We start from the raw sequence: 23,403 nt of genomic DNA, 5'->3' as shown, positions 1-23,403 counted from the left end.
ATAGACCTATATCATTGACGTCGGTTTGCAGTAGGGTTTTGGAGCATATACTGTATTCAAACATTATGAATCACCTCGAAGGGAGCGATCTATTGACACGTAATCAGCATGGCTTCAGAAAACATCGCTCTTGTGCAACGCAGCTAGCTCTTTATTCGCACGAAGTAATGGCCGCTATCGACAGGGGATCTCAAGTTGATTCCGTATTTCTAGATTTCCGGAAAGCTTTTGACACCGTTCCTCATAAGCGACTTCTAATCAAGCTGCGAGCCTACGGGGTATCGTCTCAGTTGTGCGACTGGATTCGTGATTTCCTGCCAGGAAGGTCGCAGTTCGTAGTAATAGACTGCAAATCATCGAGTAAAACTGAAGTGATATCAGGTGTTCCCCAGGGAAGCGTCCTGGGACCTCTGCTATTCCTGATCTATATAAATGACCTGGGTGACAATCTGAGCAGTTCTCTTAGATTGTTCGCAGATGATGCTGTAATTTACCGTCTAGTAAGGTCATCCGAAGACCAGTATCAGTTGCAAAGCTATTTAGAAAAGATTGCTGTATGGTGTGTCAGGTGGCAGTTGACGCTAAATAACGAAAAGTGTGAGATGATCCACATGAGTTCCAAAAGAAATCCGTTGGAATTCGATTACTCGATAAATAGTACAATTCTCAAGGCTGTCAATTCAACTAAGTACCTGGGTGTTAAAATTACGAACAACTTCAGTTGGAAGGACCACATAGATGATATTGTCGGGAAGGCGAGCCAAAGGTTGCGTTTCATTGGCAGGACACTTAGAAGTTGCAACAAGTCCACTAAAGAGACAGCTTACACTACACTCGATCGTCCTGTGTTAGAATATTGCTGCGCGGTGTGGGGTCCTTACCAGGTGGGATTGACGGAGGACATCGAAAGGGTGCAAAAAAGAGCAGCTCGTTCTGTATTATCACGTAATAGGGGAGAGAGTGTGGCAGATATGATACGCGAGTTGGGATGGAAGTCATTAAAGCAAAGACGTTTTACGTCGCGGCGAGATCTATTTACGAAATTTCAGTCACCAACTTTCTCTTCCGAATGCGAAAATATTTTGTTGAGCCCAACCTACAGAGGTAGGAATGATCATAAAAATAAAATAAGAGAAATCAGAGCTCGAACAGAAGGGTTTAGGTGTTCGTTTTTACCGCGCGCTGTTCGGGATTGGAATGGTAGAGAGATAGTATGATTGTGGTTCGATGAACCCTCTGCAAGCACTTAAATGTGAATTGCAGAGTAATCATGTAGATGTAGCTGAGATGCTTTAACTGTTAATTTGCCGAACTTCCATGGACCCGTACTCCGCTGCCAGTGAGCTGAGTGTTTGGGGAGTGGTATGCATATGCTGTCAAATAAGCAGTCAAATTTGTGGTAAGGTCCTTTGGGATCAAACTGCTGAGGTAATCGGTCCCTAAGCTTACACACTACTTAATCTAACTTAAACTAACTTATGCTAAGGAAAATACACACACTCATGCCCGAGGGAGGACTCGAACCTCCGACAGTGCGGTGGCGCTCGCCGTGAGGCGTGCCGAGATAATCCGAGATAATCCGTGCCGTTGTGATAAAGCTGAGTCCCGGATGCAGTAGTGGTTAACGCACCTACCTATTAAGCAGGAGATCTCGGGTTCGAATCCCGGTTCGGTACACATTCGCATTCGTCGCCGCTGATTCCGCGTCCCGATGCAGCTGGCAGCAGTGATCTCCTGTCTTCACTTTCGTTTCTCCTCCTCTCCACTTTTAGTTTCCATAGAATACATTTAACATACTTCCATAGAATACATTTAACAAACGCACAATGAGCGGGCGTCTCTTCAAAGTTTCACAGGATTATGCATTGTATTGCACATGCCGAGAAATATAGTTGAAGTACAGGTCTACAATAAGAATAAGTGATTCAAACCCCACAAATTAGAATAAAAATAAGTTAAAGCAGCAGTGTTTACATCTAACGCCAGTAGCTTTTAACTCTTGAACAATAAGCGAACAAGTCCGAGAAAACTAGCTACAAGTGTAATACACTAGCAAGAAACAATGCAGTTGATAGAAGCCTATTCGAACAGAAAGAAGCAAAAGCTATGGAATTAACAAAGAGAAGTAACAAACTCACATAATAAACATCTTAGAACTTGACTTAGTCACTGAGCAAGTTCAGACCAACAGTACCACTCAATCTATTCTTGATGTTCAACTGGGTACTCAGACATAAAAATGGTCGATTTAAGCCTGGGGAAAATATTAGATTCTGATCCATGCTAACAGGAAGAAAGTAATGGGCGAAGAGCTTCTTAACATCAGAAAATAAATAATCAGCCCTTCTCCAATCTGTTGGAGCCAACAACGAAGACTAAGTAAGAAAGGGGTGGAGCCTCTCCGTACCGACACTGGCATCATGGCCAACACAAAAGGTCTACTGCTATCTCTGCAGAAGGGTTAGTTTTCACTAAAAGTGAGGTCTCGCAGGATGTGGGTACTGCGATGTTTGCAAACGCCTGTTAAGGTTAACCATTAATAAGCGCTGATTTGGAGATAGATTGGGTCGAAAGTTGAACTAAGGGCAGAGGTTTGAAGGCCAGTGCCGGTCGTGTAGCCGAGCGGTTCTAGGCGCTACAGTCTGGAACCGCGCGACCGCTACGGTCGCAGGCTCGAATCCTGCCTCGGGCACGGATGTGTGTGATGCGGTTTAAGTAGTTCTAGGTTCTAGGGGACTGATGACCTCAGAAGTTAAGTCCCATAGTGCTCAGTGCCATTTGAAGCATTTTTTGAAGGTCAGAGGGAAAAAAAGTGCCAAGGCAAGAGGCAAGGGAAAAAAGCCTTGCGATAGTTGGGTCGGGTTGTAAGACCAGTAGCGGTTTTCTTGTTGCCTGCGACAGGTCACGCAAGGGTAGGCTTTGTTAGTAGTGGGTAACATGCAGGCCGATACCTTTGACGTTGTGCAGTGCTGTTACTCGGCGGGTGCCGCTAGGTGCCGGTGTTGATTTTTCGGTCAGCGCTGGCATACCTGTAACAGGTTCATCATGTCCATAGGCGTCAGTGGGCGAGTTCGTCGGTTTCCCTGCTGTAGCCTGTTGGTCGGGTTTAATTCCAGGTGGCATATCCAGTCAACGTTACTAATATGCAGGAGCTTGCCGACGTTTGTCGCTTTCAGGTGTACGTTAGCTTGCCATAAGTGGTTATGCCCTAGTTAGTAGTTCCTTTGGCCGCTTATGCTTCCACCTATGGTTGTGATCATAGTTTCCCAGAGTAAGAATGAAAGAATTGTTCGAGTGGCTCGAGTTCCTGTACAGTCGTGTGGTGTGTTGTTTGAACACTTCCTTGAGGATTTCAAGGCGGTATTCATTGTGAAGACCCACGGTGTGTGTGTAGCGTTACTAATGATGCGTAGCACTTTGTTCTTTATGATCTGCATGCGGCACAGGCGTCTAGGCGCTACGTATCCCCAGACAGGAGCTGCGTACGTCACCAGACGTGTAATCAGTGTCATGTATATGGACCTCGACACCCTCCTATTCAGTGTGCTTTCCCTGTTGAACCTTGGGTAGAGTTGTTTGAGCCTCGCGTGCGCTCTGTTGGCAACGTATTCGATGTGTTCCTCCACTTGTAAGTTTCCGGTCCAGCCAGATATCGAGATATCTGACTTTCTCTCGGAAACATGTTGGACGTGTGTGTAGTGTTACCTGTCTACAGTGTTGATGTTTGCGCAGTAATTTCGGTCGTGTTGTAGAAGTGTGTTACATGTTCGACCACGCGGAGGAGTAGTTGTGTTGCTGAGTGGTGATTCCTAAAGCCGAATTGCTCCGGTCGTTGGTGATGCAGTGCCTAGTGTTGCGTAAAGTATTACCTTCTCAACAGTCTTCCTGAGGGAGCACAGCAGACTGATGAGTCGGTATTATTGAGGGAAGGAGTGGTCTTATCTTGGCGTCCTGAACATCAGGACCTTGGTCACCTTCTAAAAATTAGAGAAGTGTTGGTGTTTTAAGATGGCATTCGTTATGTTTACAAGGTATTCTACAGCCCTATCCGTGAACTCTTGGAGGATACAGATTTGAATACTATCAGGTCCAGGTGCTTTACTAGCATTGGTATGCTTGATAGCCCAAGTAATTTCGTTTGTACTAGTGCGCATGATCTCGTCGCGCGAGGGCTGGGCTACAAGTCGTGTAACCTCCTGGTCCGTTTCAAGAGTGAATACAGGATCTGAAGGAGCCAGATTCGGCACGAAAGACGCTGCAAGTGGTGTGGCCATAAGCTCGACCTCCTCCGTCGCGGAGTAAGCTGGGCCGCCTGGTTCTTGTAGAGTGGGAATGTAATGTTTCTCACTGGTGAAGTATCTGAATAGCTTCCACAAGCCAGAACGTGTGGTATCTAGCCCTGCGACTTTTTGCCCCCATTTTTCGTTTCGAAATGTTTACGTTTTGTCCCATATTATACCCTGATGGCTGTTGACGTGCAGCTTATAGAACCTGCTCCTGGTACGCTGCCAGTATCTTCTGAGGCGGTTCCTCATTGAAATAAGGCCCAGGATTTCCTGGAGCAGGGTCGTCGAGTGTTGTTTTGATGTGGCGCCAGTCATGGCGTCTTGGACGGCAGTAGTAAGAGCCTCCACCGCCTCATCTATTTGTTGCGGTGTTGTTAATTTCGAGGGTGTCAGGAATACGACTATCAAGCGTTTCCTTGAACAGGCGCTAATTCACGTGCTTGTAGTCCAGTATCCTGCGTAGTTCTGTGTCCTGCAGTGTTTCTTCCGTGAGTAGTATTACAGGCATGTGGTCTGAGTCCAGATCGTTTTCAACCAAAAGGTTGAGTGTGCATGTGATACTCTTGATGAGGGCTATGTCTAACACATCTGGCCTATGTCGGGCCTTTGCAGGCACGTACGTGGAAACGTCCGGCCCAAATATAATGTACGCTCCTGGAAATTGAAATAAGAACACCGTGAATTCATTGTCCCAGGAAGGGGAAACTTTATTGACACATTCCTGGGGTCAGATACATCACATGATCACACTGACAGAACCACAGGCACATAGACACAGGCAACAGAGCATGCACAATGTCGGCACTAGTACAGTGTATATCCACCTTTCGCAGCAATGCAGGCTGCTATTCTCCCATGGAGACGATCGTAGAGATGCTGGATGTAGTTCTGTGGAACGGCTTGCCATGCCATTTCCACCTGGCGCCTCAGTTGGACCAGCGTTCGTGCTGGACGTGCAGACCGCATGAGACGACGCTTCATCCAGTCCCAAACATGCTCGATGGGGGACAGATCCGGAGATCTTGCTGGCCAGGGTAGTTGACTTACACCTTCTAGAGCACGTTGGGTGGCACGGGATACATGCGGACGTGCATTGTCCTGTTGGAACAGCAAGTTCCCTTGCCGGTCTAGGAATGGTAGAACGATGGGTTCGATGACGGTTTGGATGTACCGTGCACTATTCAGTGTCCCCTCGACGATCACCAGAGGTGTACGTCCAGTGTAGGAGATCGCTCCCCACACCATGATGCCGGGTGTTGGCCCTGTGTGCCTCGGTCGTATGCAGTCCTGATTGTGGCGCTCACCTGCACGGCGCCTAACACGCATACGACCATCATTGGCACCAAGGCAGAAGCGACTCTCATCGCTGAAGACGACACGTCTCCATTCGTCCCTGCATTCACGCCTGTCGCGACACCACTGGAGGCGGGCTGCACGGTGTTGGGGCGTGAGCCGAAGACGGCCTAACGGTGTGCGGGACCGTAGCCCAGCTTCATGGAGACGGTTGCGAATGGTCCTCGCCGATACCCCAGGAGCAACAGTGTCCCTAATTTGCTGGGAAGTGGTGGTGCGGTCCCCTACGGCACTGCGTAGGATCCTACGGTCTTGGCGTGCATCCGTGCGTCGCTGCGGTCCGGTCCCAGGTCGACGGGCACGTGCACCTTCCGCCGACCACTGGCGACAACATCGATGTACTGTGGAGACCTCACGCCCCACGTGTTGAGCAATTCGGCGGTACGTCCACCCGGCCTCCCGCATGCCCACTATACGCCCTCGCTCAAAGTCCGTCAACTGCACATACGGTTCACGTCAACGCTGTCGCGGCATGCTACCAGTGTTGAAGACTGCGATGGAGCTCCGTATGCCACGGCAAACTGGCTGACACTGACGGCGGCGGTGCACAAATGCTGCGCCATTCGACGGCCAACACCGCGGTTCCTGGTGTGTCCGCTGTGCCGTGCGTGTGATTATTGCTTGTACAGCCCTCTCGCAGTGTCCGGAGCAAGTGTGGTGGGTCTGACACACCGGTGTCAATGTGTTCTTTTTTCCATTTCCAGGAGTGTAGTTTCGGTCAAGTGCATGTTCGTATAGTTTCTTGCGTTGGAGATACGTATTCGTGAGTTCCAGTCGGGGTGTTTTGCGTTCAGATCTCCAGCGGCGATTACCGGCGGTGGGAACTGTTCTGATATCGCTTGTTACTATGTTTCTAGAAGGATTGTACAGCGATACCAGTGCGGTGTTGGCTCCGTTGAACGGCCGTCGTGGCCTTTAGTCTCTGAAGCGCAGGGAGCTCGATATTCGAGTGTTCTATGTCTTTGTGTGTGATGATTGCTGTGCCGCCTCCCTTCCTGCCGTCAGCTCGGTCGGTACGATAAACGCCGTATCCTGGGATGTTTAGCTGTTCGTGACGCGTAAGCAGAGTTTCGTTCACTAGGACGATTCGGATATCCTTTTGCTCCATGAACACAACCATTTCGGCTCTTTTGTTTGTGATACCGTTGGCATTCCAAAACAGGATCTGTGAGTTTGTGTTGGCGTCTGCGTTTCGGGGCTGGTGTGGCGTGTTATCTATGTATTGGTGTAAGTAGTGGCGTGATAATGGTTTGTATGCTAGTCCAGTTGAGCGAGCCCGACATGAACTGCGTGAAGAATTGTGAGACACACCCCATAATCTTACTACTTCGGTGGTCGTGAGTCCGGGGAATAATGTTTCCATTATTCTTCGGAGTGTTAAGGTAATGTTAGGAGTTACAATGAAATGAACACCCTTAGCTGCTTACAGGCGTTGACATACGTCAACGGGGACAGATGAAAATGTGTGCCCCGACCGGGACTCGAACCCGAGATCTCCTGCTTACATGGGAGACGCTCTATCCATCTGAGCCACCGAGGACACAGAGGATAGCGCGGCTGCAGGGATTATCTCTGGCACGCCTCCCGCGAAACCACCATTCTCAAAGTATTGTCCCGCACTACATTCGTAGTGCCCTCGCCCATTATACTCATTACCCGCTGCGCGTTGCCGATTCCCGTAAGATTTCAGGCACTGTTTGTGCATTCGCACAGAAGCAGAAGATGGTCAAGTGGCCGGTGAGCCTTAACTATATATTTACTAAGATGGCATCTGTTCTTTCCGACATGTGCGAAAGAACGGATACCATCTTAGTATATATAATGTTAGGAGTGTCGGCCTGTGGGCTGCTGGTTATCGTGGCGGCCGCTAGTACTTGTTTTAGCGTCTAGTGTGGGCTGGCTTGTGTGACAGCTGTTTGAATGGTAAACTAAGTAAGAAACCGACTGCAGATCAATAGGTCGTCGTCGCAGCGCAAGCGCACAAGGACAGTAAAAGTTCTGAAACCTCCTCACCAAATTTCGTTCTTTTTTGGTTGAACAGTGGTCTTGGAAGTGGTAACTGGTACACGAGTCGTCCTTTGGGTGCTCCATAAGACCTTACAATTCCTTCGCCCGAAGTACAGATACGCACTTCCCCTCCTGCCCGCACGCTCGCATAGGCACCGCGGCGGCGTCGGGCTCTCAACCAGGTGTTGCACAGGAGGCGCCCAATCAGCTTGTCGCTCGAAATGGAGTCCGCGGTCCTCTTGCCAACTCGAACCTTCCTCTCCGCGAATCCGGTACCCCTATAAAAGGCTCATAAGTCGCCATGCACGCGCTGTTAGCCGCCACTCGTGAATCCATTGCTGGGTGACAACCAAAGAGCGTACCAAGTGCACTATCGATAAGAGCCGACACAGCACAGGTGAAAAAAGTCGTGGGATAACGATATGCACATACACAGACGGTGGTAGCATCGCGTACACAAGGTATAAAAGGGCAGATTCAAGTGAAAAGTTTTCCGACATGATTTTGGCAACACGACGGGGACTAACAGACTTTGAACGCGGAATAGTATTTGGAGCTAGACGCATGGGATATTCCATTTCGTAAATCGTTAGGTAATTCAGTATTATGGGATCTACAGTGTCAAGAGTACGCGTAGAGTATAAAATTATGGGGCTAACCTGTCACCACGACAACGCGTTAGGAGACGGCCTTCACTTAACGACCGAGAGCAGAGGGTTTGCGAAGAGCTGTCAGTGCTAACAGACAAGCAACACTTCGTGAAATAACCGCAGAAATCAATATAGGAAGTACGACGAACGCATTCGTTAGGAAAGTGCAGCGAAATTTAGCGTTAATGGGTTATGATAGCAGACGACCGACGCGAGTGCCTTTGCTCACAGCATGACATCGCCTGCAGCGCCTCTCCTGGATTAGTGATCATATCGGTTTGGTACTAGACGACTGGAAAACAGTAGCCGGGTCATGTGTCTCCCTATTTCAATTGGAAAGATCTAATGGTAGGGCTAGAGTGTGGTGGAGATCCCACGAATCGATGAACCCCAGATTTCAGCAGACATTGTTCAAGCTGATGGTTGCATAATGGTGAGGCTGTGTTTAAATGGAATGGACTGGGTCGTCTGATGCAACTGAACCGACCATTGACAGGAAATGGATGGGTTAGGCTGCTTGGAGACCATTTGTAGCCCTTCATAGACTCCAAGTTCCTAAACAACGATGCAGTTTTTAGGATTGACAGTGCGCCGTGTCACCAAGCCACAATTGTTCACGGTTGTTTTGAAGAACACTGGACAATTAGAGCGACTGATTTGGCCGCCCAGACCACCCAACTTGAATCTCATCGCACGTTTTGGGACATAATCAAGAGGTAAGTTCGCGCACATAATCCTACTCGGGCAACTCTTTCGCAATTACGAACGGATATGGATGCAACATGATTCAGTACTTCTGCAGGGGACTTCCAACGGCTTGTTAACTCCGTGACAGATAAAGTTGCTGCGCTATACCGGGCAAAAGGAGGTATGACACTATATTCAGTCATCTCAGAGTATGTTCCTGCTGTGAGGAAGTTAGATATTGGGTTTTGTATTTAGTTGTTTAACTGAGGAAAATACGGTGAGAAACAGTAGGACTAAAATGTAAAACTTAACGAACAATCAAGGAAGAACATTTTTAATCCTTTCACGCCAGTAGACGTTGGTTTATCCTTGCTTTCATCGTACTTCTCTCGCATTTTTCATCTGCGAGGCGACAGAGATCGCATTCGTTTATGAAAACAATCCTATCATCCACCCAGATACGTTTCCACGTACGAAGGAAGAAATCAGGAATATCATCCAAGCACTGAAGGACAACAAAATTGGTGAAATGTGGAAGCATGCAGGAGATAACTTGTAATTATTCAAAAGATTTGGGGAGCGAAAAACTTGCAAGAGGATGGACTTCTATCGCACTTCAACCACTACACAAGAAAGGGTACAGAACAGTTGCGAACAACTACCGAGACACCCCTCTCCTGCCTACAGAAGAGCCTCTCAATAGCTCTACAGAATAAGGCGGAACAACAGGTCGATACACAATTGGGCGAATACCAAAGGGGTTTCAGGAAGACGTGATCACGCGCAGAATAGATAACGAATATTAAGTTCACCCTTTCATAACTGAAACTCAGTAACAGGGAATACTTGCTCACCTTCGCGACTTCAGGAAGGCGTACGATTAAATTATTGATTTTAAGGAACTAAGTTATTACATTTAGTTGATACTGATATTGATTTTGATCAGCTATCTTCGTGTATAGACGTAGCAATTCTCTTTTTTTTAACTTGTGTCCTTGTAAATTAAACCTGATATGGAACACGAGAGCACGGTGACTCAAACTAATGATTTATATACAGAAGTCAGCAGCTCATGGTCTTACGATTAGCGTTGCTGACTCGACGACGGGGCCCCAGGTTCGATTCTCGGCCATGTAGCAAATAGTCTCCAAGTAGCCGAACATAACTCTTTCCAGTCAATGATCGGTTCAGTTAGACCATGGGACCCACTCCATTTCATGTAAACACAGCCCACACCATTGTGGAGCCACCAGTCTCCACAGAACACTGTCGATATCTTCGGTCAATGGCTTCTTGTGGTCTGCGCAACACTCTAGCTCTACCATCAGCCCTTACCAACTGAAATCGAGACTCACGTGACCTGGTCACGGTTCCCCAGTCGTCTAGGGTCCAACCAATACGGTCACGAGTCCAGGAGAGACACTGCAGGTGGTGTGCTGTTATTAAAGGCACATGCGTCAGTTGTCTGCTGCCGTAGGCCACTAATGCCAGATTTCACCACACTGTCGTAACAGATACGTTTGTCGTACGTCCACATTGATTTCTGCGGTTATTTCACGCAGCGTTGCTTGTCTGCTGGCACTGACAACTCTAAACAAATTCCGCTGCTCTCTGTTGTTAAGCGAAGGCCATCGGCCACTGCGTTGTCCGTGGTGGGAGGTAATGACTGAAATTTGGTATTCTCGGCACACTCTTGTGACTGTAGATCTCGGAATATCGAATTCTGTAACGATTTCCGAAATGGAATGTCCCATGCGTCGATCTCCAACTACCATCCCACTTTCAAAGTTTGTTAATTCCCATTATGTGGCCTTAATCAAGTCGGAAACCTTTTCGCATGAAACACTTGAGTACATATGACAGATCCGCCAATGCACTGTGCTTTTATACTTTTGTACGCAATACTACCACCATCTGTATAAGTGCATATCGCTATCCCATGTCTTTTCTCACCTCAGCGTAGTTGCATCTCGTTGTTACTCAGTACCCATACTACGGACTCATTCTATTTCATTTAGTCAAGATTCAGTACATTTTATGGAAATCACTGTGGACTACCACCCATCTTCTCTAGCAGGAAATATTCTCAGGAGTCCACATAAATACTACACGCTAGACAGCTTATGCTTGAGGAGTTTTTTTGTCATTGCCATTCATGACTGCCTGCTGGTTAAAAGAATTCATCATTGCCTATGACCTGTTTACTTCTGATAAGTGTCAGTTCACAGGTACTTAATTTTTTGATTCAAACAAATGTACTCTCCTCTCTGCGTTTGACAAAGTTCATCTCATGGTAACTGAAAGCAAAAATATTCAGTTAATGCTTATGGTGTGCTCACCAGTAATTGTCTATCAAAATGTACAAGCATACATATTCCACTTCAAAGCAGAACATATTTTTTGAGCTCATGGACTCACTCCACACAGCGATAGGGCCTTTCAGTGCGTACCTCCTCGCAACAAACAACGGACGACCGTTTCAGCAAAAACCTTTGCCGCAACGACCTCGCAGGTGGATGCAGGCAGTTATAGAGGACAGTGACTTGACTAGAACGTAATGTCATGGCCAAGGCCGTTGGGAGACGCTTAAGGGGAAATGTGTCCATTAGGACATAGGCTGACATCTGTCGGCTCATCAACCAGCACGCTCTGCCTTAAGGCGAGCTAGGGGGAGTGGTGCAGCGACTGCTGTGGATACGTCATCACAGGTACAGCTGCTCACGGGTGGCAAATAGCCTGAAATACACTGACGGGAAAAACTGCGATACCAAAAAGTAGTTAATGTAGAGTAATGAAATTTCGAGAATACATTTTTCTAATGAACATATTTAAGTGGTTAGCACTGGAAGATTACAGGTTCATGTACGCGCGAATTAAGCAATTAAAAGTGTGAATTGCTGGCACACTAAAACCTGAGTAAATCACTACGCACTCTTCGAGGTAGTATAGATTACAAAGCACATGTTCTGACAGAGGTCCTACAAAAAGTACTACGGACAAGCAAAGACACCTTCTGAAAGACAGATAACACTCGACTTGTACTGTGACACTAAAGGAAAAAAAACTAAATAAAGACAAAAAGGCAAGACTATTGGACCAATTTCGTCAAAACCTAATTACAAAACGACATCTGGGGACAACAAGTCAAGACTCTGATATTTCTATCCACTCTAAAACAAGCGCACGGCACAGTTAACAAAAGCATTGAGCAGAACAGCAGAATATCTCTTGAACAAGTTTCTCCAAGATGACGACCCCACACAGGACGAGCGACACCACGCTGACCTAAGAGACAGGATGAATCAGCCATACGTTATTAACAGCGTAACAGAACCATTCTCACAAGAAAAGGCTGTGACGCCAATCACCAGTCTTAAAAACCGGAAAGCACGCGGCCCAGATAAAATACTTTCAGAAACATTAAAACAAACAGTAACACGAATCACAGCTTTTCTTCCTAATATGTTCAACGAGGCACTACTAACAAGCAGAATTCCAAACCCCTGGAAATCTGCTGATGTAGTAGTAATTGGGAAATCCAAAGACAAAGAGCCAACAGACCCCAAAACGTACCGATCGATCTGCATCTTAAACACGGTCGCCGAGGTGCAAGAAAGGCCCTTGTGCGACCGCCTCCAATCGCACAGACGACCCTTCGGCCTAACACCCATTCAGTTCTGCTTCAGGGAAGGTAGAGCAGCAGAACACGCCGTCAACCAGTGACAGCAACAAATATCAGCGACAAATAGGTGGCCACCGTAATAATCGACATAGTCGGGCTTTTGACAATCTGTGGCGGCCGACGCCCTTGACAGCTTAAGGGAAATGTGGCTGTCAGTGTCCCTCTATAATGACCACCTCGACTACAGCAGATTGGCGGAGTGAAGGCCTCGCACACCCAAGGTTGTCAAGAGAATGACACAGGTGTGTCCACAGGGCTCAATCTGCTGGTCAATATTTTGAGATATTGCAATCGAGCCCTTGTACACTCTGGACGGTGACGACAGGGTAAGAGGTGTGGTGACGCACACAAATGACCTGCTCGTAGTGGTGCCAGCATTAGAGCAGCATTAGAAACAAAAGATACGCAACTGCTTCAGAAAATGAACAACTGGTGCAAATAAAATAAAATAAAAATGGTATCTACCAAAACAGTATATTTACTGCTCAGAGGAACCCAGTTCTAAAATTGGACAATACTAGCATATGCAGGAAGCTCGCCACATGCTGTCTAGGACTGCATTTTGAAGAAAAACAGACTTTCAACGAACATATCAAAGTGACACTTGGAAGAGCCTCTAAAATTATGCACGAACTGGCAAGACACAACACAAAGCAGTAGAAATTACCTATGACAATAATGACCTACCACTTGCTATATTTGAGTCTATTGCACGCTTTGCCGCAAAAGCTTGGGCCCCCAGACTGAACATATAACAAGAAGAGGTGAACGTAGTGTACTCCTGAGAATGAGCGGAGTGATCAACACCACATCACTAGAGGCACTGTGCTTTGTGATGGGGACTTGCTCCATAGACATAACTATACGTTATAGAGGTGCAATTTACTGGCTTAAGAGGAACAGGCTCGATAAAGTCACTGAGATTACAGGAACCAACATTGGATTCAAATACGGCACATAGAGTGGTTGGCATCCGACAAGGGTCGCCGTGTACACTCTTTCTTCCCTGACGTACACGAAAAAAGCAATCCGTCTTAAGGCCATAAGCGGCCCATCTGGACCATCCGACCGCCGTATCATCCTCAGTTGAGGATGCGGATAGGAGGGGCGTGTGGTCAGTACACCGCTCTCTCGGTCGTTATGGTGGTTTTCTTTGACCGGAGCCGCTACTATTCGGTCGAGTAGCTCCTCAATTGGCATCACGAGGCTGAGTGCACCCGGAAAAATGGCAACAGCGCGTGGCGGCTGGATGGTTACCCATCCAAGTGCCGGCCGACATCGCTTAACTTCCGTGATCTCACGGGAACCGGTGCATCTACTGCGGCAAGGCCGTTTCCTGACGTACGTGTGAGATTACAACTAAAACATGTCGACCCAAGCAGGACAATGGTCCATTTCCTGACCGGTCACTGAAACCGCGTTGGACAAACTAACAAAGAAATAGGCATTTGCTGAGAAACTGAGACACCAGAACAAGTCACACTACAATGCAACACGCTAGCACATGTGAGACCTGTGCAGAATATAACATCGCCAGAATAACACGAAATCCCGATGATTGGAACACAGTAAATAACGTAGCCAATACTGGATCGAACACACTGTATGAAAAATCAGTATGGAAGGAGGCGCAGACAAGCACAAACAAAACAACAAACAACGTGGGAGGACACAAATACAGCGGCATATTCCGAAACCGAGGAAGGAACGAACACATCAAGCGAACATGACTCGGAAGGGATCAACACATGAGGGCCCCAATCAACAACACCTGACTCTTTATGCGATAATACAGCCACAAAGAACACAACCGGCAGTAACAATCATAAAACAAACAGAACACCGACACAAGCAGTGACACCATAGTAAGACTCTAATAATAAGGCAAACATCGCTTGGGAGGGTAAAGCTCGAAGAACTTTTACTCTGAGGCGCCTCCTCCCGTAGCTTATATGTCAATTGTAAACCGTATAGTACACTAAAAATGTAACTATTAAGTTACATGAGGAATACTGCACTCAAGTAGCAATGAACTACATTTTGTTTCTACTAATGAATTTACAACCACAAGTTCATTATTCATGTAAAGCTAAAATTCATGTATTCCACGTATGAGATACTCAGTCAGTATATAATCTGTATGACACTAGGTGTGTATGTATCTAGAGCATCACATAGAATATATCACAACTACAAAAATTAAAACAACAACTGAGTATAATGCATTGTTCTTTCACGCAACACTCCAAGTAATATGTCAGTACACGCAGAGACAACAAAAGTACGTAAGGGAACACTATTTCAGATGAGAATAATTAGAGGTTCTACCGAGACCTACTCAACTAAAATAGGTAGAAATAGGCTGTTGTCAACCAACAAGCTAGTTAGACTATATTACACATCTAAATGTAGCATTTCACTTCCCTTTACATTTTGCAACTTATTTCTACCACACTTATTGTATTACATTTTTAATGTTTCCATTATATAAATGATATTCTCCTCAACTAGGCATAAACGAATTATATAGAACCACTTAAACAGTCGTAAAGCATTCAGCTCCCTGTAACCTTTGAGGAACTTTTATGTTCTTTTTTATTATTTGATATGCCATTACAAATGCTTATCATTAAGATTGTGACAATAAGAAGTTTTTCTATTGATATATCATCCAACCCACTTTATATTCCAAAGCGCTGGGTTACTTTGTACTGTAGATTAAATAAATAAATGAAACAAATAAATGAAACACTGAAGACGCAAATGACGGTGGTTTGGGCTCAGCAGAGTGCACGCTACAGGAACTCTGGCTCAGAAATGTCCTTGAAGTAACAGATTTGTAACCGTTCGTTGTGTCACTGTGGTGCCAACTGCTGCTCGAATTGCTGCTGCAGGTGCAGTACGATGCGCCAGAGCCATACGCCGCACAGGCTCCCAGGTAGATGCTATTTCCCTTGACTTCCGGAAGGCGTTCGATACAGTTCCGCACTGTCGCCTGATAAACAAAGTAAGAGCCTACGGAATATCAGACCAGCTGTGTGGATGGATTGAAGAGCTTTTAGCGAACAGAACATAGCATGTTGTTCTCAATGGAGAGACGTCTACAGACGTTAAAGTAGCCTCTGGCGTGCCACAGGGGAGTGTTATGGGACCATTGCTTTACACAATATATATAAATGACCTAGTAGATAGTGTCGGAAGTTCCGTGTGGCTTTTCGCGGATGATGCTGTAGTATACAGAGAAGTTGCAGCTTTAGAAAATTGTACCGAAATGCAGGCAGATCTGCAGCGGATAGACACTTGGTGCAGGGAGTGGCAACTGACCCTTAACATAGACAAATGTAATGTATTGCGAATACATAGAAAGAAGGATCCTTAATTGTATGATTATATGATAGCTGAACAAACACTGGTAGCAGTTACTTCTCTAAAATATCTGGGAGTATGCGTGCGGAACGATTTGAAGTGGAATGATCATATAAAATTAGTTGTTGGTAAGGCGGGTACCAGGTTGAGATTCATTGGGAGAGCCCTTAGAAAATGTAGGCCATCAACATAGGAGGTGGCTTACAAAACACTCGTTCGACCTATATTCGAGTATTGCTCATCAGTGTGGGATCCGTATCAGATCGGGTTGACGGAGGAGATACAGAAGATCCAAAGAAGAGCGGCGCGTTTCGTCACAGGGTTATTTGGTAACCGTGATAGCGTTACGGAGATGTTTAGCAAACTCAAGTGGCAGAGTCTGCAAGAGAGGCGCTCTGCATCGCGGTGTAGCTTGTTGTCCAAGTTTCGAGAGGGTGAGTTTCTGGATGAGGTATCGAATATATTGCTTCCCCCTACTTATACCTCCCGAGGAGATCACGAATGTAAAATTAGAGAGATTAGAGCGCGCCCGGAGGCTTTCAGACAGTCGTTCTTCCCGCGAACCATACGCGACTGGAACAGGAAAGGGAGGTAATGACAGTGGCACGTAAAGTGCCCTCCGCCAAACACCGTTGGGTAGTTTGCGGAGTATAAATGTAGATGTAGATGTAGATGATCTTCCCTCTCGGTAAAGCCATGTGGTCATCTGGAGTCCCGTCTTCGGACGACCTTATATTTTCGTGACCACTGTTGCCAGTAATCATGTACGTTGGCTACATTTCTGCAGAGCCTTTCTGCAATATCGCAGAAGGAACATCCAGCTTTTCGTAGTCGTACTACACGACCTCGTTCAAACTCAGTGAGATGTCAATAATGGCTTTTTTATTGCCTTAAAGGCATTCTTGACTAACATCGACTCACCACGTCCAATGTCAAAGTAACTAACGCTCAAGACCGTCACAGCGTGTATTTAAAGCAAGTGTGATTTCCATCCTCATAGTGCCGCTACTAGCGACACACTCTTGGAGCGAAATTTGAATAGACTTCATTTTTCATATGTAGAAACACGCCTACGAACTTTGGTTTACGTTGCGCCACTCTTTCTTTGTGCTGTAATTTTTTCCCTTCAGTGTGTTTGAGCGTATCGAAAACCGGATGATGGCTATTGAAAGTGATCTATGTTGCAAAGTAAGGTCATATCGATTGATCCAACACAAGCACTGAAGCGATAAAGGAAGTCGGTAAGGAGCAAGGGGAAATTCTCTGGAGTGGATGCCAGGAAGTTATGCTTCACAACGAGATCTTAAAGCAGCAAGACGAGAACGTAGACAAAGTTGCGGACAAGTTCGAAATGATCACTCCAGCAGTTGAACAACTATCACTTGGCAGTGATTCAGGTCCTGATCACACTCGTCCTGTTGCAGTAAACGACAATGACGAACTTTATATGTACTACGCTTTAAACAAAATCAGACCAATATTAATCGGAAGAACTGCGAAAATTGTTGTTTGAGCTTCAGTGGCCCGCGAGTCATGACAAAGCTGTGGCAAGTAATGAAACGATCAATGAAATCAGCAGTGGAAATAAAAGAAGCAGCACTGAGTTCTTGGAATTACGTGACTTAGGAGAAAGGTTATGTCGCGTACGTGGCACACCCATGTAGGGGAGACCAGATATGTATGAAATGGTAAATGACCGGGACAAAGATAAGAATAGACATTTCATTTCGGTCCAAAAACGTACGCTCTTCTCAGACCCTATAAACGATCAACATCTATTACTGATTGATCATTTGCAAGATGCCTTGTGAATGTCATGGAGTCCGTTATAAAAACTTTTTTGTGTGTGATTACCTGAGGGAAGAGGCAGCATCAAATATGTGTTTGCTAATGCGTGACTGTAAGACATGCCCAGCACTTAAACATACATTTCTCACTGAGGTTTGGTCTAAAGCTATTCTGGACCAAGCGAAATTAAGTGTTTAATTGTAGAGGCATACAGTAACTTAACGCAATTTTGATTTTTTAAAGGGACGGTTAGACGAAACCAGTACCTTGATGTGCTGTATGAATCGGCAGAATTAGTGAGAATATGTCTTAGTTTCCACTCTGAATACAGTGAGACACCGTTATAGGTGGTAGAAAAGTGAATGATGTTAAGGCTTTATAATGCTTATTACATGAACAATGCGAGAGGAATGATTCTTCTTCAGAACGCCGTACAGGAGAGCAGAGTCGTAAACTCAAAGCACTTGCATTACAACAGTAAAAGTTGGACCAGTAATTCCCAGAGAGGACACTGGTCTCCAAAGAACCGATTCAGTGGTAGGCGCGATTTTGGCAAAGATTGTAATACTCCGAAATCACGATACACCGCAAAGAGTTGTAGACTATAGATTCACTTAATAATGCACTGAATGGGGGAGAGACAAATAACTCATGAAAGTGACTGACAGTTGACAGATCGGGCAGTGAAGTAAGTACTGAAAGGGTGTTTACGTCTTGATAAGTTTTGAAGAAACTATGGATATATTATTAGAAGAGGAAGATGATGCTATAACAACTGTCTTGCCAATTCTTAGGACGACAAAATCACGGAGGTAATAAGTTTTCCACCCGCTGGGAGGAGCAGGCATGCAGAAATTTTTTGCGTGAACTCGAACGAATACAGCAAGCAGGACAAAAGCAGAAGGACAGTCAAAAGGAACTTGGAGGTCTGAGAGAAAGTTTTAGTCAAGTCATTTTCTTTATTGGGAAAACAGAAGTTCTTGTGCAATAAATTTTTAAAATAGATTGTGGGCCATGTGGGGGTACGCAAAGTTTTCCATTCAAATGTGGTCGAGGTACACTGAGGCGACAAAAGTGGGATAGTGAATACACATATACCGATGGCGGTAGTATCTCGTACAGAAGGTGTAAAAGGACGCTGCATTGGTGGAGCTGTCATTTGTGCTTGGCTGATTCATGTGAAAAGTCTTTCGATGTGACTGTGGCCGCACGACGGGAATTAACAGATTTGAACGCGGAATGATATTTGCAGCTAGATGCATAGGACATTTAATTTCGGTAATAGCTTAGCAGATCAATATTCCGAGGTCCACATTGTCAAAGCATGCCGAGAATACCACATTTCAGACATTAAGTCACCAAGGACAACGCGGTGACCAAAGACCTGCATTTAACGACCGAGAGCAGCAGCGTTTGCGTATAGTTGTCAAGACAAACAACACTGCGTAAGATATCCGCAGAAATCCACGTGGGACGAACGACGAACGTATCTCTAAGGCAATGCGACGAAATCTGCCGTTAATGGACTATGGCAGCAGACGACCTACGCGAGGGCCTTTGCTAACTGCACGACATCGCTTCCAGCACCTCTCCTGGGCTTTGTGACCATATTGTTTGGACCCTAGACTACTGAAAAACATTGGCCTTGTCACTTGAGTCCCGATTTCGGTTGCCTCATATTAGGATGCGAGAGTGGCTGATGTTAGTGTTCGAATGGGAGGCAGTCCCCACGAAGCCATCGACTGAAGTTGTCAACCAGGTACTACGCAAGCTGGTGGTGTTTCCATAATAATGAAAAGAAGCCTGCTGCCAAAAAAAGAAAAAAAATACTATCTAAAACAGTCTTGATCACAATTGATTTATTACGGTGACCAGTTTCGACCAATACTGTGGTCATCTTCAGACCAATGAGTTTGAACCACCTCCTGCTGGAGAATCAATAGTGTGGTGTACTAGAGCAGTGATTCTCTAGCATGAGGAGGTTCTTACTCATTGGTCTTGAAGATGACCACCGTAGTGGTCGAAACCGGTCACCGTAATAAATAAATTGTGATCAAGACTGTTTTTGATAGTACAGGACATGGCTCAGTATTTCTGCAGGGAACTTCCAACGACTTGTTTAGTCTACGCCACGTCATTTTTCTGTACTAAGCCTTGAGAAAGGTATTCTGACTCGATATTAAAAGCTGTACATGGCTCTTGTCACCTCAGTTTATTGATCAAGTAATTTTGTGTTAATAGAATGTTTGCGTGTCTAGAGAATGTGTAATTTCCTAAAAGAAACGACTAAAGAGAAACTGAACCATTTTTGTACATTGATAATTATATGTACTGAGTGTTATTTGTATACTTTCTAATGGATTAAGGAGACTGTTCCTGTGTTGTAAAGCAGTTCGCGGCATGGTGGATAATGTGGAGAAATGGTGCTGGGCCTGCGGGTCAGAAGCGGTTAACACTCCGTTGGGCTTTTGTCCTGCTGCCACTAGCGATGGTAATTGTGGTACCACTAACTGATTCCGCTACCCGTTCCACACGCGAATGGTGCGTGGGATGAATGATTGTCGGTAAGCCCTTGTACTGGCTGTAATTTCTCGTTGTCAGTTTATGAGACTTACGTTGGAAGATGTAATATGTTGTTCGAGTATTCCCGGAAACTATTATCTCGAAATTTTAGTAGTAAACCTCTCCGTGATGCACAACGCTTCCCTTGCAGATTCTGCCACTGGAATTTATTGAGCACCACTGTAACCGCTCTCGCACCGAGAAAGCGTTCCCGTGACGAAACTCGCCGCTCTTCGTTGCATCTTCTCTGTCTCCCCTATCAGTTCTACCTAGCCCCTGTGGGCCCAGGGGTTAGAATAGACCCAAGGTATTCCTGCCTGTCGTAAGAGGCGACTAAATGGAGTCTCCCACCTTTCGGCCTTTGTGATGGTCCCCTGTAGGGTCTGACCTGAATTTTTCAAAACTTTCCCGAACAGCGAGCCAACTGGGGAAGGGCGCCTTACATGGTGCATCGTGTCCATTGTGCATTGAGATCTTTAGCCCAGTTTCTCGTCGAGGCAGTGCAGTCCCGTTCATCCTCCATCTCCTGGGCGAGGACACCTTACTGAGTGCGTTTTCCTCCACCCACTATGTAGTGTCGTTTTCTGCACAGACGATGACCATGGAATTCTTTGCATCTCATATCCAACATGGTAGCCAGTCCGATGTGGTGGGGACGCCATGTACCCTGTTGGTTGCAGTCCTCTGACCACACAGGGATCGCTGTGCTGATGCCTGCGCCGTCAACTACCCACATATGCCAGGGAGTAGATACCTGTACCCTGGGGCAGCAGGATTCCCAGCAATGGCCATCCTGCCAGGTGTCCTTTGCTGCGGCTGGCTGGCGCCCATGGGGAGGGCCCCTGTTCCGAGTGGGTGGCATCAGGGTGGATGACATGCGGTGAAGTGTACCACCTCATCACTTGCTGCTAATCAAACGCCAGCAGTCTCTAAGCTTTCCAAGTCTCAGTACAGTGCAAGGGAGTATGATCCTAAATTGTTCCCCTCCCTAGCCACACCATGGGAGGCACACCAGGCTAAGGATGGCAGCGAATCTTATTCACCCCAGTACCTATTATGTACGAGAGCTGATGGGGACTCTTTTGTCTTGATGAAGTCTCAGTTTTTTGTAGAGCATTTAGGAGACAAGTTTGGGGAGGTGGAGAGCTTGTCCAAAATGTGGTCAGGGTCAGTCTTGATAAAAATGATATCACCTGCCAAGTCACGAGCAGTACTTGCTTTTGACAAGCTGGGAGATGTTTCCGTTACAATCACGCCTCATAAGAGCTTAAATATGGTCCAGGGTCTTATATTCCACAATATTATTCACCCCAGTACCTATTATGTACGAGAGCTGATGATGACTCTTTTGTCTTGATTAAGTCTCAGTTTTTTTGTAGAGCATTTAGGAGACAAGTTTGGGGAGGTGGAGAGCTTGTCCAAAATGTGGTCAGGGTCAGTCTTGATAAAAATGATATCCCCTGCCCAGTCACGAGCATTACTCGATTTTGACAAGCTGGGAGATGTTTCCGTTACAATCACGCCTCATAAGAGCTTAAATATGGTCCAGGGTCTTATATTCCTCAAAGACCTTCTTTTGCAGTCTGACAACGAGCTGCGCGCCAGTGTAGAGTGACAAGGAGTTAATTTCGTCTGGTGCATCCATCAGGGTCCGAGGGATAATCAGGTTGCCACTGGTGCCTTCATCTTGGCCTTTGAGGGTGACACATTACCAGAGAAGGTCAAGATGACGGTCTACACTGTGACGTCAAGCCATATATCCCTCCCCCATTGCGGTGCTGTAAGTGCTGGAAGTTCGGCCATGTGTCTTCCTACTGTCCTTCCAGCATCACATGTCGAGATTTTAGACGTCTTTCCCCTCACAATACTCCATGTGCCCCACCTCCCATCTGTGTCAACTGCAGCGAACATCATTCATCTTGTTCACCAGACTGCAGGATTTTACAGCAAGAAAGGAAAATCATGGAATATAAGACCCGAACCTGTGGCTATGAGAACGTCTTATGCAGCCGCTATGAGAACAGTTGTAGCCCCATCAGCTACATGAGTTCCAGTCGGCTCTTAGAGCTGGAAGACTACACCTGCCCCATTGATGGTGGGGGGGGGGGGCACTTCCCTCCCTGTTGCTCCCACACTACCTACTTTGGTAGCACTGTCCCTCCAACCATCAGGGACACCAGTCCCCTCTTCTCAGCTGGAGAATCATAAGTTTTCTTCAGCTCCTGTCGCTAGGAAGGGGTTCCTTGGGTCACTCCCTTTCCAGTTTTCTGCTAGTGGGAAAGGTGACACCCACCAGTGGCTGTAGTGTCGGAAAGCAGCTGGTCGTAGGGCTTCACGATCATCCTCAGTCCTGGAGCCTGAATCAGTGAAGTCCTCCCAGCCAGAGAAACTCAAGGATTAACGAGAGAAATCCAAAATTGTGGTGGCACCAACACCACTGCTGCCTACCAACTCTGCATCTGAGGAGGAGGTGAAGATTTTGGCGTCTGCTGAGGACCAAGATCTCGCTAGACCCTCAGACATCATGAATATAGCTTGTTCAGGAAATAAGTCGGTTGCAGCAGGTGACCCTGTCCCTCCTGGACCAGACTGGATCCGCAGTCAGCTGATTAAACATCTCTCGTCTAACTGCAAGCGATATCTCCTCGTAATCTTCAACCAGCAATTGTGCAATGGCGGGGGAGCACCATCATTCCAGTGCTAAAACCCGGTAGAAATCCGCTTGATGTGGATAGCTACCGGCCCATCAGCCTCGGCAACGTTCTGTGTAAGGTGCCTGAACATATGGTGTGTCGGTGGTTGGGTTGGGTCCTGGAGTCACGTGGACTACTGGCTCCATGCCAGGCGGCTTCTGCCAGGGTCCCTCTACCACTGATAATCTTGTGTCCCTCGAGTCCACCATCCGAACAGCCTTTACCAGACGCCAACACTTGGTTGCCGTCTTTTTTGACTTATGTAAAGCATACGACACGACCTGACATTATATCCTTGCCACATTGTATGAGTGGGTCTCCAGGGCCCG

The sequence above is a fragment of the Schistocerca gregaria genome, chromosome 1, assembly GCF_023897955.1.
Source record: "Schistocerca gregaria isolate iqSchGreg1 chromosome 1, iqSchGreg1.2, whole genome shotgun sequence".
NCBI lineage: Eukaryota > Metazoa > Arthropoda > Insecta > Orthoptera > Acrididae > Schistocerca > Schistocerca gregaria.
The sequence above is the reverse complement of the archived record's forward strand: the minus strand, read 5'-3'. Positions refer to the sequence as shown.